This window comes from Cyprinodon tularosa, unplaced genomic scaffold (assembly GCF_016077235.1).
Source record: "Cyprinodon tularosa strain WSP-4 unplaced genomic scaffold, ASM1607723v1 ctg160, whole genome shotgun sequence".
Classification (NCBI taxonomy): domain Eukaryota; kingdom Metazoa; phylum Chordata; class Actinopteri; order Cyprinodontiformes; family Cyprinodontidae; genus Cyprinodon; species Cyprinodon tularosa.
In genome coordinates this window covers 498,762-512,440 of record NW_024038438.1, presented here as the reverse complement: position 1 = coordinate 512,440, position 13,679 = coordinate 498,762, and the positions used below count along the sequence as shown (strand labels likewise).

At 37.0% G+C, this 13,679-nt stretch overlaps 1 long non-coding RNA gene across 1 annotated transcript; it reads right to left on the bottom strand.

Annotated features, from left to right (window-relative positions):
• Nucleotides 1-871: 871 nt before the first annotated feature.
• On the bottom strand, nt 872-1,462 carry LOC119780431. Its single transcript, XR_005280391.1, has 3 exons — nt 1,405-1,462; nt 1,000-1,310; nt 872-930 (listed from the first exon to the last, which is right to left on the bottom strand). It is a non-coding gene; the product is annotated as an uncharacterized LOC119780431 (long non-coding RNA).
• Nucleotides 1,463-13,679: the final 12,217 nt, after the last annotated feature.

Here is a 13,679-nt window from a genome sequence, read left to right as displayed (position 1 = left end):
TTGTGGTTGCAGAGCATTTAAACATGAAGGATGACAGCGCTGGAAGGTATGCAGAGCAGCTGTCGGGTCATGCACAAAACCACTTTGGTAAAACGTTTCTTATTCTAACTGAACCAGGATTGACACACTGCTGGCAACTCTTCTAGTTTGGAATTTTAGAAATAGTCTGAGTTCTCTGTGTTCATCACTGTATCTGGCACTGGCTGTTTATTTCTCAAAAACATGAACCCTTTGGTTAATTCCAAGAGAGAAAAGAAAAAGCCAGTATGGCTTCTCTAACCTCCCAAAGGTGAGTGTTGGCATAGTGGGTTAGAGCAACGTGCTTGTGTTCTGAAAAAGGTTGTAAGTATCTGGTTCAGTCCCCACAGCCTTCACTCTGGGTTCCTGAGCAAGACCCTTAACCCCACACTGCTCCCCGGTCTCCACACAATGGCAGCCTACTACTCCCCAAGAGGATGGGTCAAAATGCAGAGAGTGAATTTCCCCATTGTGGGACAATAAAGGAATTTACATTTAAATTGATATTGTTTTAACTGACCAGCCTCTTCTTCTTTCAAAGGTTTAGAAATCTATAAAAGTAAATGCTGAAAATCGAGTTTTAGTGTTCAGCCTCTAAAGCTCTTTCAATTAAATCTCAGGTATAGAAAACACACAAAAAAATCCCTTTGCTAATAGCTGTTAAATACCAAACTTTTTAACTTGCACTTGAAAAATAAAGTATACAATTATTGCTTCTAAAGGGATTAAAGAGCTTTGCTTTGGTGCTGCTAATCAAATGCACTATATGTCATGATCGGTTTAATGAGCTAAACCCATATGCAGAACACCAGACTGGAGACAGAGGAAAAGTTAACAATGTTTATTAAAGGTAGATGCACAGAGAAACATGGACTGGTTCTGTTACAGGTCCGGGTCTGGGATCACTGATATCTGGAGAGATGGGAAGTTGATTAGCCAGGTAGTTAGATAGATTGATGAGTGGGTAATTTTCGAATGTACCTTGAAGAGGTTCTGACAGATCCTTGAGATGGGGAACCGAGTGGGTCCAGAGATTGAGGAAGTAACAGAGAGGTCAGCAGCAGCAGCGTCTAGCTTCTGGCTAGTCAGCCTCAGACGTGGGTTTGGTTCCTAGCTCTTCCCTGAGAGCTGAGGGAGGAATCCAGACTGAGATCTTCAGGTTCAACTTCCTAGCTCTCCCCTGAGAGCTGAAGGAGGAATCCAGGCTAAGACCTTCAGGTTTGGCTTCCTTGGGCAGGCAGGCAGGTTTCCAGGTAAAGCTCCTCCAGAGCTTCTGACTTCAGTCAGGCTTTCTGTGAGTAGAGAAGATAGAGACAGGTTAGAATCCAGTTCCTCTCTACAGTCTACTGTGATTCACTAGATGTGCAGAGGCTTAGGTTTGCTAACCAAACTTGGTCAACACTCCGACATCGAAGGAAGGTCTGACTGCTGCTTATGTAGGAAGGTCTCCTGATGGGCTGATGAGCTTCAGGTGTGCTGGAAGCTCCAGCCCAGGAGACCCACAGCGCTCTCTGCTGGAGACAGATGGTAACTCTCCAGATCCCAACAGTAATCCCAGTCCTTAACAGAAAACATAAAAACAGAAGAGGATCTTCGGCACCCTCAGGTGGGCAAGCCTCAGGATCCCAAGACTATACAGATTCATTATCAGTAAAGGTGCCCCCCTCTTTCTGAACAGGAGCATAAACTGTTGGCTTGTAGTTACAAATGCCCAAACAGAAAGACCTCAGTAGTGACCATCAAGACGCAAATGTTGCTGCTCAAAATTTTAGCTATTGCAATTAAAATATTTCCAAATAACCAAGTCCAATTTTCTACAACTTTTCATGACCGTCGCCAATCCGTTAAGAAAAACCTGTCAAGATGAAATAATTTATATTGCTAACAAGCTGCATACAATTAGTATATGCCTTTACTCTATAATCCTTTTACCATGTTATTCACACGAAACTACACTTATCTAGCCTGGCCAGTTGATGCAATATACACAACTTATCAGGCTAGAAAGGAGCGGCTTGAGCCCAATTTCAAAGGTGAAGACTAAGAGTTAATAGAAGAAACGGGTCAGAACAAAACATAAGATATCTATGTATATGATGCAAAAAAACATATTCATTAAAAATAAACTTTTATCATATGTTATCATGAGTTATCATATGAAGTCAATGAAAAAAATTGCCACTATTATGTGCATTTGCTCACCTGACATTTCACAAGAAATTCACCTGGTGAGCGACTGGAATTCGCATACAGTGGAGATAGGCCCCACTACATCATCGAATTGAGTTGAGTTTCACCTCAAAATGGCGGATGTGGATTTTAAGCAGTGAGTTACGGTGCCTAATTTATTTTGGAAAGCTGAATAAAGCCACTCTTGGGTCAACCAAGTCCTCCAGAGAGACTCCCAGTTCAGGGAGTCAAGAAGATACAGCTGGATCATGGGTGCTCTCTATCGAGCTTCTCTCTGGGACCCAAAACTATTGGTCTTTTAGGATGGACCACACGGACAAGGTAAGGTGATCAGTCCACAAAGCGGGATAGTTTTGGGTAAGGTGAGTTGGCATCCTGGAGCTCAATAATGAATAACAGAAAACCAGTGCAAGATTCCCAGCAGATGATTAATTAAACTGAGGATGAGGCAGTCTGCCACCGTAATGGAGGACAGGCAGTGGCTGGAGAAAAACATGAGTTACTGCATCATTTAATTTCCCTTTGGGAGTAATAAAATATTATTGAATTTTACTGAATTGAATTAGTCCAAATATGATGTGGCAGGGACCTGTTAAGGATTTATTTGCAACCGAAATCTATACTAGGGCTGCAACTAACGATTATTTTGCAAATCAATTAATCCGAATACTCGCGTAATAATCGGATAATTAAAGGTTCCTTAAAGAAGATTTTTTATTAAAATAAAAAGGTAAAACTAAAATGTTTCCACCTCAGGAGTCTTGGATACAGCATGTTGGCAGACATTTTTTTTTTAATCTTAAATGCAAAATGTATATATATATATATTTAAATGTTGATATAATTACTGCTCTAAATGTCAGCTAAAGGCATGTTTTACAGTCTCTTTGCTCCAATTAACGATTAATCGATTACTAAATAAATCTGCGATTATTTCAATAATCAATTAATCACAATTAATTTGATTAATTAGTTCAGCCCAGTCTGTACACTAACATGTTTTCCAAAAAACACTAGAAACATTAAATAACTTAACAAAGATGCACTTTATGGGTCATTTTCAAATAATTTCAAGTAATACTAATAAATATAAACATTCTGATAGTTTTAACGTAAAAACACCATTTTCAAAATCCCCCTCACATTTCTATTTGTTGACATATAAACAAAAACCATAATAACTGAATGTCTTAAACAGGAAATTTCAGCCCCAGACAGTCAAACCTTTGTGCAAGTAACCTCAGCGGTGAAATCTCCCAGTGGATATTTTCACAATACTAGAGATGACTATTGCCAATTTTCCTCTCTCTTTCTAAGTTCCAGTGCCCCCTCATCTATTCTTTAACAACCACAGAGTTTCCCAGAGAAATCAGTGCTGATGTGAAGTCAGAAATCTAAACGATTTGTGTCCAGGATCTTCAGAGATTTTCTTTCCTTATTACCTGGTTCTACACTTGAACTAGTTCTGGATGGTGGAGAGGTCTGCCTTAATGATCAGCGCTACAGACCTGATTGTTTGTCGTATTCTGGCCTTGTTCCTGTGCAGTGATTGATGTGCTCAGGGCAAAATTAATACTTGGTAGTTTAGAAGATGATCATCAGCTGCTGTAGCAGCTTGTCCTTCTCAAATATCTATAATACTAATAATAATTCCTTTTAAACTTCTCAACATTTAGCCACCACAACCATAGTCTTTAATGTTTTTTTTTTAATGTGATAGACCAAGAAACACTATACAGTTAAGGGATATACTAATAATTACAGTACTATATGTAATAGGTTTGAGGTGATTGATTAAAGTGCATATGGAGGCGTTATCGATAAGAAGTTAAAGAGTTTGTGAAAGTTTAATTTTGTGCCTAATAAAATAAGTTTTTTAAAAATTGGTATTCAGTTGAAAGACGTTTGTACCAAACCAGGGTTTTATTTAAGCAGTCGGTGAGGGATCATAGTGGGAGTGTGGAATCGGGTTTGAGCAGTAAAGGTTTGTGTCACTGGTATAGCAATAAGGTGAAAATAATAGCTATGAGAAATCTGACTGAGGGGGACAATGCAAAAAGAAAGATACATTTTGTTTTGCGGGTAAAATAAAGGAAAAAGTATAGTAAGTAAGGCAAGTAAATGTACATTAATTTAAAAGCAATTTGCCATTAAGTACACCCAGACTCTACTCATGAGTTGTATTTTTTAAATAAAAAAAACCTTGTAAGATAAAATCAATTTTCAGTATCATAAAGGCCAAAGAGCACAGCAGACCGGTAGGGGATTTCAAAGCAGGTGAAGTTATAAAACAAGGTCCCAAGTGTTAAACATCTAAATCTTTAAGACTTTATTTGGAAATGGAAAAGCAAGCATCACTATAAATTTACTGAGACAGTGCCATCCACTAAAGGGATCATTGTTTGGAGGAGCAGCCAAGAGGCCCCTGGTAACTCTGGCAGAGCTGCAAAAATCCACACCTCAAGTGGGAGAATCTGTTCACAGGACAATGAAGGCACCCAACATCCCTGAACTTAATGGAAGATTGACACCTAAGCAGAACTGAAACAAAGCAATACCAAAAGTCGTGTAGAGGACACAGAAAAGATGTGGGAGAGATGCTATGATCAGGTGAGATCAAAAATATTTTTTTTTACCAACAGGCAAATAGGTTACATTTAACACAAGCATAGTGACCTGTTCTAGTACACTTAAGACCGAGACTTGTCTTTGAGCACGACAGCAAACCAGATTGTATACAACTGCAACAGAATGGTTTAGATGAATTTATATTACTGTGTTAAAATGTTTCAACCAACCTTTAGTGCTAAATCTAATTCAGTCTGTTCAAAACTGCAGTCTGAAGATACTCTTGGAGCTGCAATTTAGGTGAAAAGTGGTTCTACAAACTGCATTAAGGGGCCAAAGATAAATGTATATAACACTTTTCAGTATTTTGGTTGTAAAAAATGTCAGAAACTGTTTCACCTGGTTTCACAATTATGCTCTATACAGCGTTACTCCATATGAAAAATATCTTTGCTGCTGTTTGTTTTGCATTATACTTGACAAAAGGTGAATACTCTTTCAAGTAACCATAAAAACTGCACTGAAATTTAATTTAGTTTTAAAGCCTGTGGGGTAGAAAAAACTTGAAAGAACAATCAGGCCTCATTAAAGGATAGTCTCTCTTCCCAACACAAGGAAAAAATTGGCAGATTTACGCTAATAAAAACTGTCTATGTTTTCCATTCATGTATTTTAAATTAGCCTTGTTGCTTAGGGAGTCTGTTTCTTCCATCCATTAAATCTTCCTCATTCATTCAAGCTTGACACAAATAAAGGCTGGACTGACACACCCAGCATATTCAAGGGAGGTAGGGTGATCCTCCTTGCACAGATATCTGCACCAGCTCCCAAATTTTCATCCCAACCATTGGGGGATTGACTGGAAGCACTGAATAATCATTTAAAGATGTCTTTTTTTCTTATTTTGTGTACAACTCTGTTTGCTTCATCAGTCCCCGACAACCACAGGAATGCAAGGGCTTGTCTCTAACTTGGCAAAAACAACTTCACTAAAACTGTGCAACACAGGGCTATTTAGCAAGAACTCCCAATTTTCCCTGAGAAATTTCAATTTGTATCACTGATAGTTTTGGTTCAGAAGGTTATGACATTAAGAAAAACAAACAAAAAATGCCAGATAAACGTTTCTATCTACTGTTTGTTTAATGCCTTAAATTATTCATATCCTTAAAGTTCTATGTATTTTTTTTTTTATATTTTAATCTTACAAAGATGTGATTATTTGAAGTTAATATTTTAGGGGAATCCTGTCAGAGGCATGACTTGAACCTCATTGGAGAAGTTGGAGAGATCTAAATATTAAAGTTATTTTAAGGAGGCCTTCCAACCCCTAAGACTTATCACCATAAAAAAATACAAAAAAACACAGAAACACCCTTTGAAACCTTCAAAAACTATTCAGTAGTTACAGGAAGGGTTTCATTTCTGTAATTCAAACCAAGATTTTCCCATCCACAGTTGAAATTGGTATAGGTCTACTCTCTATACGTCTCTCTCTTGAGAGAACTCTCCTTAATCTTCTATGAGAAAGAAACTGGGAAAATGAAAATAAGTTTTAATCTACATAGATCTGAATCTTTTCAGGGCTAACTATCAAGAAGAACTCAAATGTCTTCCTGAACTTGAGTAAAAATGTGCTCAACTTAAAAGAATTATGTTATGTTGTTATGTTTACACACTAATACATAGAAAAGTGTATAAAACCAGATATTCAATGTGAGTTAAATATCTGGTGTGAGAAAAAAAGCCAGGTGGGACTTCTTGAGGGAACAAAAACATTTGAAGATGAACCTCCCTAAATGCCAACAGGAGACAGGAGACATCAAACTGCCAGTCAATTCTACAGTACTTTATCCTCATCCTGAATTGATGTTTAACCACCTGTTATGGTGTTATAAGTTGTCAGCAATAATCTGAATAGGATCTTAATCAAACTCAATAAATTTGTTTCTAGAAAAAAAAAGTTGTTTTTCTTTATCAGGCATTCAACAAACAGAAATAATTTGGGTAATCTTTCCTAATCGAATATGAGAAGCTTAGTCTGATATAAAGTTAGACTGTTGGAAAGTCAAAGCTCACGTGTCAATCTTTGCAGTAAATGTAAATTCTGTATCTTCTTTGAACTTAATGCATCCCATCTATTGATTTTCTAAAGCCAGAAGTAGTGCTTTTACCCTGAACCTATCACATTAAAATAGAGTAAATCTGAAGGCAATAAATAGTTGACAAGAGACCAGACAAATGAGACCAACATGACATTGAAATAACACTGAAATAATTTGATGTCTATTTATTTAACAACATTTATGTAAACTCTGATCCTGAAATTGTTTCAAGTTTGTTCTAATAAATATAAACTGGTGTTAACCTGCAGATTATCCCAAGCTATCATTACAGTTATGCTTCTATAGGATTAGGCATCTGAAGGATGTAGGGACCACTTTGCATAATTCTGCTTTATTTTAACTTTGTTCTCCAATTTTGTAGTATTTTTTTATTTCAACCCCCAATGCCTATTATCATTTGCTTTTTCCAATCTTGGTAGCTAAATTTGGTCTGGTCCTGATGGCTGCTGCCGTCAACAACTATGATCATCAGCTTTTACTTTTTACTGGTAGCTTTTCTAACACAGAAAGTATTTACTAATTAGTGCTTCTATATCGCTTTTTTATACGTCTCCTTTTGTCTCCCTGAAACCCCTGTTGGCCTCAGCAGAAGGCCGCTGACACTGACCCTGGTTACACTGGAAGTTTCAACCTTTTAAAAGAGGGTTTTTTCTCTCCACTGTCACTCCATGCATCTACTGCAAAAAAAAATAAAAAATTTAAAAAAGTTGTTTTTTCTTAAAATAAGTGTATTTGTTCTTGAATTGAGCAGGTATGTCAGACACTTTGCCAGTGGAACAAGACAATTTACATTTAAAATAAGAAAAACAATTGCATTTTCTTATTTCAAGTGCATAATATCTAATTATCTTATTTTAAGTGTAAAATACTAATTCCACTGGCAAACTATCTTATTTACCTACTCAAATCAAAGGTAAAAACACTAATTTTTAAGAATTCTTTACTTATTTCTAGATTGTTTTTGCAGTGTGACATGATGCAGTAGATAATAAAAAAATTAACTACTGTATGATCTTATTGAATTGTCTCTGTAAAGTGCCTTGAGAATACATGAGTTATGAATTGAACAATTCCCAAAATTACCAAATTTATTGTCCTGAAATATAAAGGCTAATCTGGCCTCAGGTGAAGAAAATGGTATTTTTCTGGTTATCGATGATTTAAATGCACCTTCAATGATATGTTCTGTTTTGTAACACAGCAAAAGGTATCCCAAGCACCCAACACACATCTGTGCTTTCTTCAAAACAATTTCTATTGATAATTGAGGGATCAGATTACTGGTGTTGGCCAGGTATGTTGCTGATTAATTCACATTCTTTCCTTGCTGTGTAAGCTTCCCTCAGTGTGGCGATGTTCCCTCTTGCCTGAGGTAGATCCACACCTGATGCACACATGGTGGGTGTGACAAACTGAGAAGTCAGGAGTCAATAGACAAGTAGGCTCTCTGACACACACACAAACACAGAGGGGCTGGTAGTTTTCCACAAAAATCTAACCCTGGGATGTGAATGATGCTTTCACATGAAATGGTCCCAGCTGGATCACTTTCAAAATGGCACAAAGCATTCCTTTTACAGAAAGAGGGAAATCTCTGGTTTTAATGATGCTTTGTAAGCAGGGATCCCCTGTCTATGACTAAGCATGTGGCCTGGACCACAAAGGAGAATGCAGCTGCAATTTCTTTAGCTATTTCATGCACTTAACTTGTGTTGGTGCTTTTATTTTATTTTATTTTTTTTACATTTTGTTAAAATGGGAGATCTTTATTGAATGTTCCTTTCACTGTCATCGTGTTATTTCATTTCCAAGGAACTTATCCAGGTGGAACAGATCCAGACATGCATTTCAAAGAGCTTTCAGTCCAGTGCCCTGTAAGGTAGGAGAGGTGAGAGAGAGGTGAGGTGAGAAACTGCTGACAGTTTGTGGATGTGGTAAACAAACAAGTGCTCTCGTGTTCATGAATGAACAGCTTTGGGTCTAGCAAAGAAGAGGAGGGATTTGATGGTCATCATCACTAATGATAAAGCTTGGAGATAGATGACTGAATATATATCACACTTAAGGCATCGGATTAACAACTGTGCTCCTCTCTTTCATTTCTGATTATGTAAAATTAGTGAGAGTGCATTCATATGAGCAAAAATGAATTTCTGAAGGGTCATACAGTAATGTCTCGAATCAAAAAGTTTGAGAGATGGTGGTTACAAAATTGCAAAATGTTTTACTTAGAGAACTTTTATTGTGATTTTATATACAAAAAGTGTATAGAAAACAAAATTTTGTTTTGTACAGCTTTCAGGCAGTAAATGAGCAGCAGCTTAGCAGTATAATGACCTTCTGTGGCCTTTAAGTATGCATTTATTAATACAAATAAACTGCAAAACAGGCTTAAATCAGAGGCAACTGGACCTTTATTAAGTTTTTCTGAAGATCCTGGATACCTATCCAGGAGTCTTTGTCAGCTCTATGAGCTCACAGTAGAGCAATCTGTTGCTGGAGCACTGATGTATTTGCAACATTGAAGTCCATCCACCTCAGAAAATCAGAGTGAAAGTCTGGTTGCCCTTTAAGCCTGTTTTGTGGTTGCTGTGACCTGAATGACTGAAACACAGGAAATACAAATAAGGTTATTTAATACAAGTTAAAGTGATCCACAATTATTTGTACTAGTAAAAATATTTTTTTATATTAATACAAAAACGATAAACAGTTAAGTTTAAATACATTGAAATAAATATTGTCAAACAGAAGTCACCATGTGGTTTACACTGGAATGCATTGTTGCTAAATGATGTATACTAGGTCCTGTAGTGCTAGCTCTGTCCAGTTAAAACAGCAATGAGTAACATTAACCCTTCTCACTTTGATAGTCAAATTGAGGTAGAGGGAAGAGTTGGCCGAAGAAGCTGCGGTGTGTGCAGCTGCTGCTATGGGAGAGTTATGCTACAAAGAGTTCCAGTTTCTAACAGATGCTGCTTACGTTTTGCTTCGGATCAAAACATTTTCTCTAATATCACAGAAAGATGTGTTACAACAACTGATTATCTTCTAGTTTGATTTCCTGTTGGTTTCTTCTAATGATATTAGCTCTAGTTAATATAATAAACAGTTGATCACAACCTGAACAGATTTGTCTGTTATACAGATATCTCATGTATATCACCTCATGAAAACTTTAATCCAGGGATTCAGTGTGGCATTTACTAAAGTCATAGCAGTCACTCGCAAAAGGATGAAAAACAACTCTGGTAATGTTAGCCTTCCTGTGTTTACTCTGTAGGTTCGAGTCCAATAGGACCCAACTGGATCATCAAACGAGTAAGCATTGCATTTGAAAAAACAGCAACCTCCAAGGGTAGAAAATATAATAAATGATGTATAATTGTTGCAGTAGCCTAACTATGATTTTTTGCATGATCACAAACAACAATTTTAAGTTTATAGGAAAATGAAACCATATTTGCGGCAACATGTTGAACTAGGCGATTTGTACTCGCAAACTACTTCTCCCCAAAACGAACTGAGAGACAATACCTGAGCAAGGAGATGCCACCACCAAAGTAGAGACAAAACCAATGGGATGCTCCCAGCTGCAAAGGAATATACTAACAGTTGCCAGTGAGTTAACAAATTTGTTCCCAGATCAGTTAGAAACAGAACAAAATAAATACCACACATGCCCATAGACCACTTAGTTAGGGTGACCAAACGTCCATATTTCCCGGGACATATCCGTATTTCACGTCCTGTCCCGGGCGTCCCGGGTTTTTTTTAGAAAGTGAGGAAATGTCCTGTTTTCTAAATTACCTTAATTGGACCATTACATTTACAGGCGCTTGGCACTGCGCACGACGCTGCGTGTGACGTAATCCCTGAGCCGCGTCAGTGCGGGCAGCCCTGTTCTTAATCAGAATATAGATTATGTGGCTGTCAGTACGCCAACAACATGCCAAAGCGCAAATGTATGTTTACCGACGATTTACAAAAGAGTTTCCGCGCTTTCAGACCGGGTCGAGACAAATGGGAGGCCTTGTGCACAGTGTGCAAAGCAGGCACATATGTCTCGGTGTCCAATGGAGGTGCAAGAAATTTGAAAAGCCACCTGGACTCTGAAAGTAAAGATAGTCTATTGATATGTTAGTTCGTTTTTGGTACATTTTGAATAATTTTTGCTACACAAGAGGTATTTTTTGTTAATTGGCTCATTTGTTAATTTATTTTTTCCAATAGCCTACAGAACAGACATTATTTCGTACATTACTAAGGCTGAGTATCATCTGTTATTGGGAGTTGAGAGTTATTGTTAACTTTTATTGTTAAGTGAGGGATGTTTAGATGAGACATTATTTCTTTCATTGTCCTATTCATTCATTACAGGAATTGTTAAGCATTTTTAATAAATACGTTTTGAACGAAATTAGCATTTGTTATCGGAGTTATTGCTGTTGACTTTTACTGAAAAGCATTTTTTAATAAATCAACTGTAAATATCATGTTATTGTAGGATTACGTAGGTCTATGTTAAGTGAGTGCATGCCACAGACATCTCTACTGTATGCATGGGAACAGAGATCCCCAAGCCCCCCCCCATCCCCCATTAACCAGTTGTTATAGGTGTTGATAGCTGTAAGACAGAGGGTTCTTCTGCATTGGTCTTTCTTGCACCAGATCTGGAGAAGCCTTTAACTGAAGAAACCCTTTTATTGTTTAACATCTTCTAAATAGGATGCTCACTGTTGTTCACAATGTTCTTCACACTATAAATAATTATTCGTTGTGTAATAATCTCAGAAAGTTCTAGAGGAGTTCCTAGAACAGAGCTGACCTTCTTTATTAGTTTTTATGAATTTATTTTATTTGTTTATGCTAATGCTGTTACCCAGAGGACGAGAGAGATTACACTCCCAACAACAAAAGATACGCAGCCTCTTGCTGCAAATACCTTAAGCAGTACTGGCTGCTCTGTCCCTTTTTGTAAACAAGTTTATAGTTTATTGTCCAGGTGAACACCAAGGAATTTATTCTTCTCCATTATCTCCACTTCTTCTCTGGAATTAATTTGGGATTAATTTAAAGTTAGCTTTGGACAGTTGTTTAACAAGCAATGAGTTAATTTTTCATTTTAAGTAGTTTCTCTGTACTCAGGGTGATGCTATTTGGGGAAAGGCAGAAAGTGTTTGTGCTAGATCCCCAAATTGCTACCACTACCCCTGTCAGCAAAAGTAAGAGTCATGGACAAGGTTCATGTCAATAGTATTATTAATACATTACTTGCATTGTTCAGTTCATCTACAACAAAATGTACAAGTTTAAATATGTAAGCAAATGCCAAAAATCACTTGTTATGAAATCTGAATTCTGCCAAAAGGCCAAACGCATAACAAATACTGATACAAGCAGTTTTTTTTTAAATATATGCACGCAATCTACACTCCATGCACATTTAAAAAAAATTTTTATGCAGATTCAATACCACAAGAGCTCCTTCTTAGTGGCTGAAGTAACGTTGAAAATGCATGGACTAGTTTTTCAGCATCACCCCTGAATAAGATGCAACAATTTTTTCTAGAATTTTAGAGAAGAAAGAAAAATTAGATATAGGTCTATATTTGAGCAAGCAATAGATAGAACATTTTTTAAGTATATGTTTAATTACACCTAACCCAAAAGCCTGCCTTATATATCTCTAACAGGGATAGATTAATCATATCTAAAATGGAGGTTGAAAAATCTGGCCTTACCAACAACACATGGAGAGCAAATGCCCACATTTGATATTAAGTCATATTTCTTCTCTTGGAAAGTGCAGCTACAGTATTAGCCTGAAAATGCCTTGCTAACATTAATAGGAAGCAAACAGTATTGGCTCAATATGAGGGAAAGTGGCCAATCACAGTCAATTTTCTTTCTCAGGTTGGTTTCTCCTTAAAAGTGACAAACGTTAAAAACGAGAGCATGAAACAGGTCTACAGACAAGCAAGAGAGAATCTCCAGATGTAAAAAAAAGTGGGAAAGCAGCAAAGGAGCATGCACTCGTGTTATATTGGGGATTCATGGTATTGAGTCTGCATTGAACATACAAAATGGGTCTGTCTTTTATGTCAATTAGGGCCCATGGTTAAAATATGCCTAGAGCTTGAAGTTATCAGGAACCTTCCACAGAATTGCTCCTTACCCTCTTATTTCTTCCCATCTTGCCAAATTTATTGAAGATTTATTACCATAAGGTGCTGTTACATGTTTGTATAAATGGATTTTTGCAAACAGAAGTATGCTAAGTGGATTCCTTAGATTGAGAGCTGAGCTAAATTTTCACATAAAATTATAAATGTTGCTCAGTTAGATCAAACAGTATTTAGACCTCTTTCCACACAGTGCAGCAATTTCAAATTATATCTCACACAGGTCATATATCAAAAAATAGTAGGGCAATTTATTGCTTGGGTCATGTTTATAATAAAGCCAAGTATCTGGTTCCTATTTAATCTAAATGGTATGTTGTGTAGAAGCAACTCTGTAAAGAGGAGGGTTCGAAGGAGTGGTTGCTATGTAGGGATTAGGCAGTTGCCATGTTGGGAAAAAAACCACAAGTCACATAAACATCTAGTGAGTCATAGGCTTTCCTCCTTTCCATACTTTCCCTGCCTTAAACAGGGAACGGGATTCCCTTGCTAAAATGATGCACACTCATATAAAATAATGTCTGTTTTCTTTAACACTAACAATAAATATTTCTGTAACTCTTCAACCAGACAACACTGAACTAAACTGTCG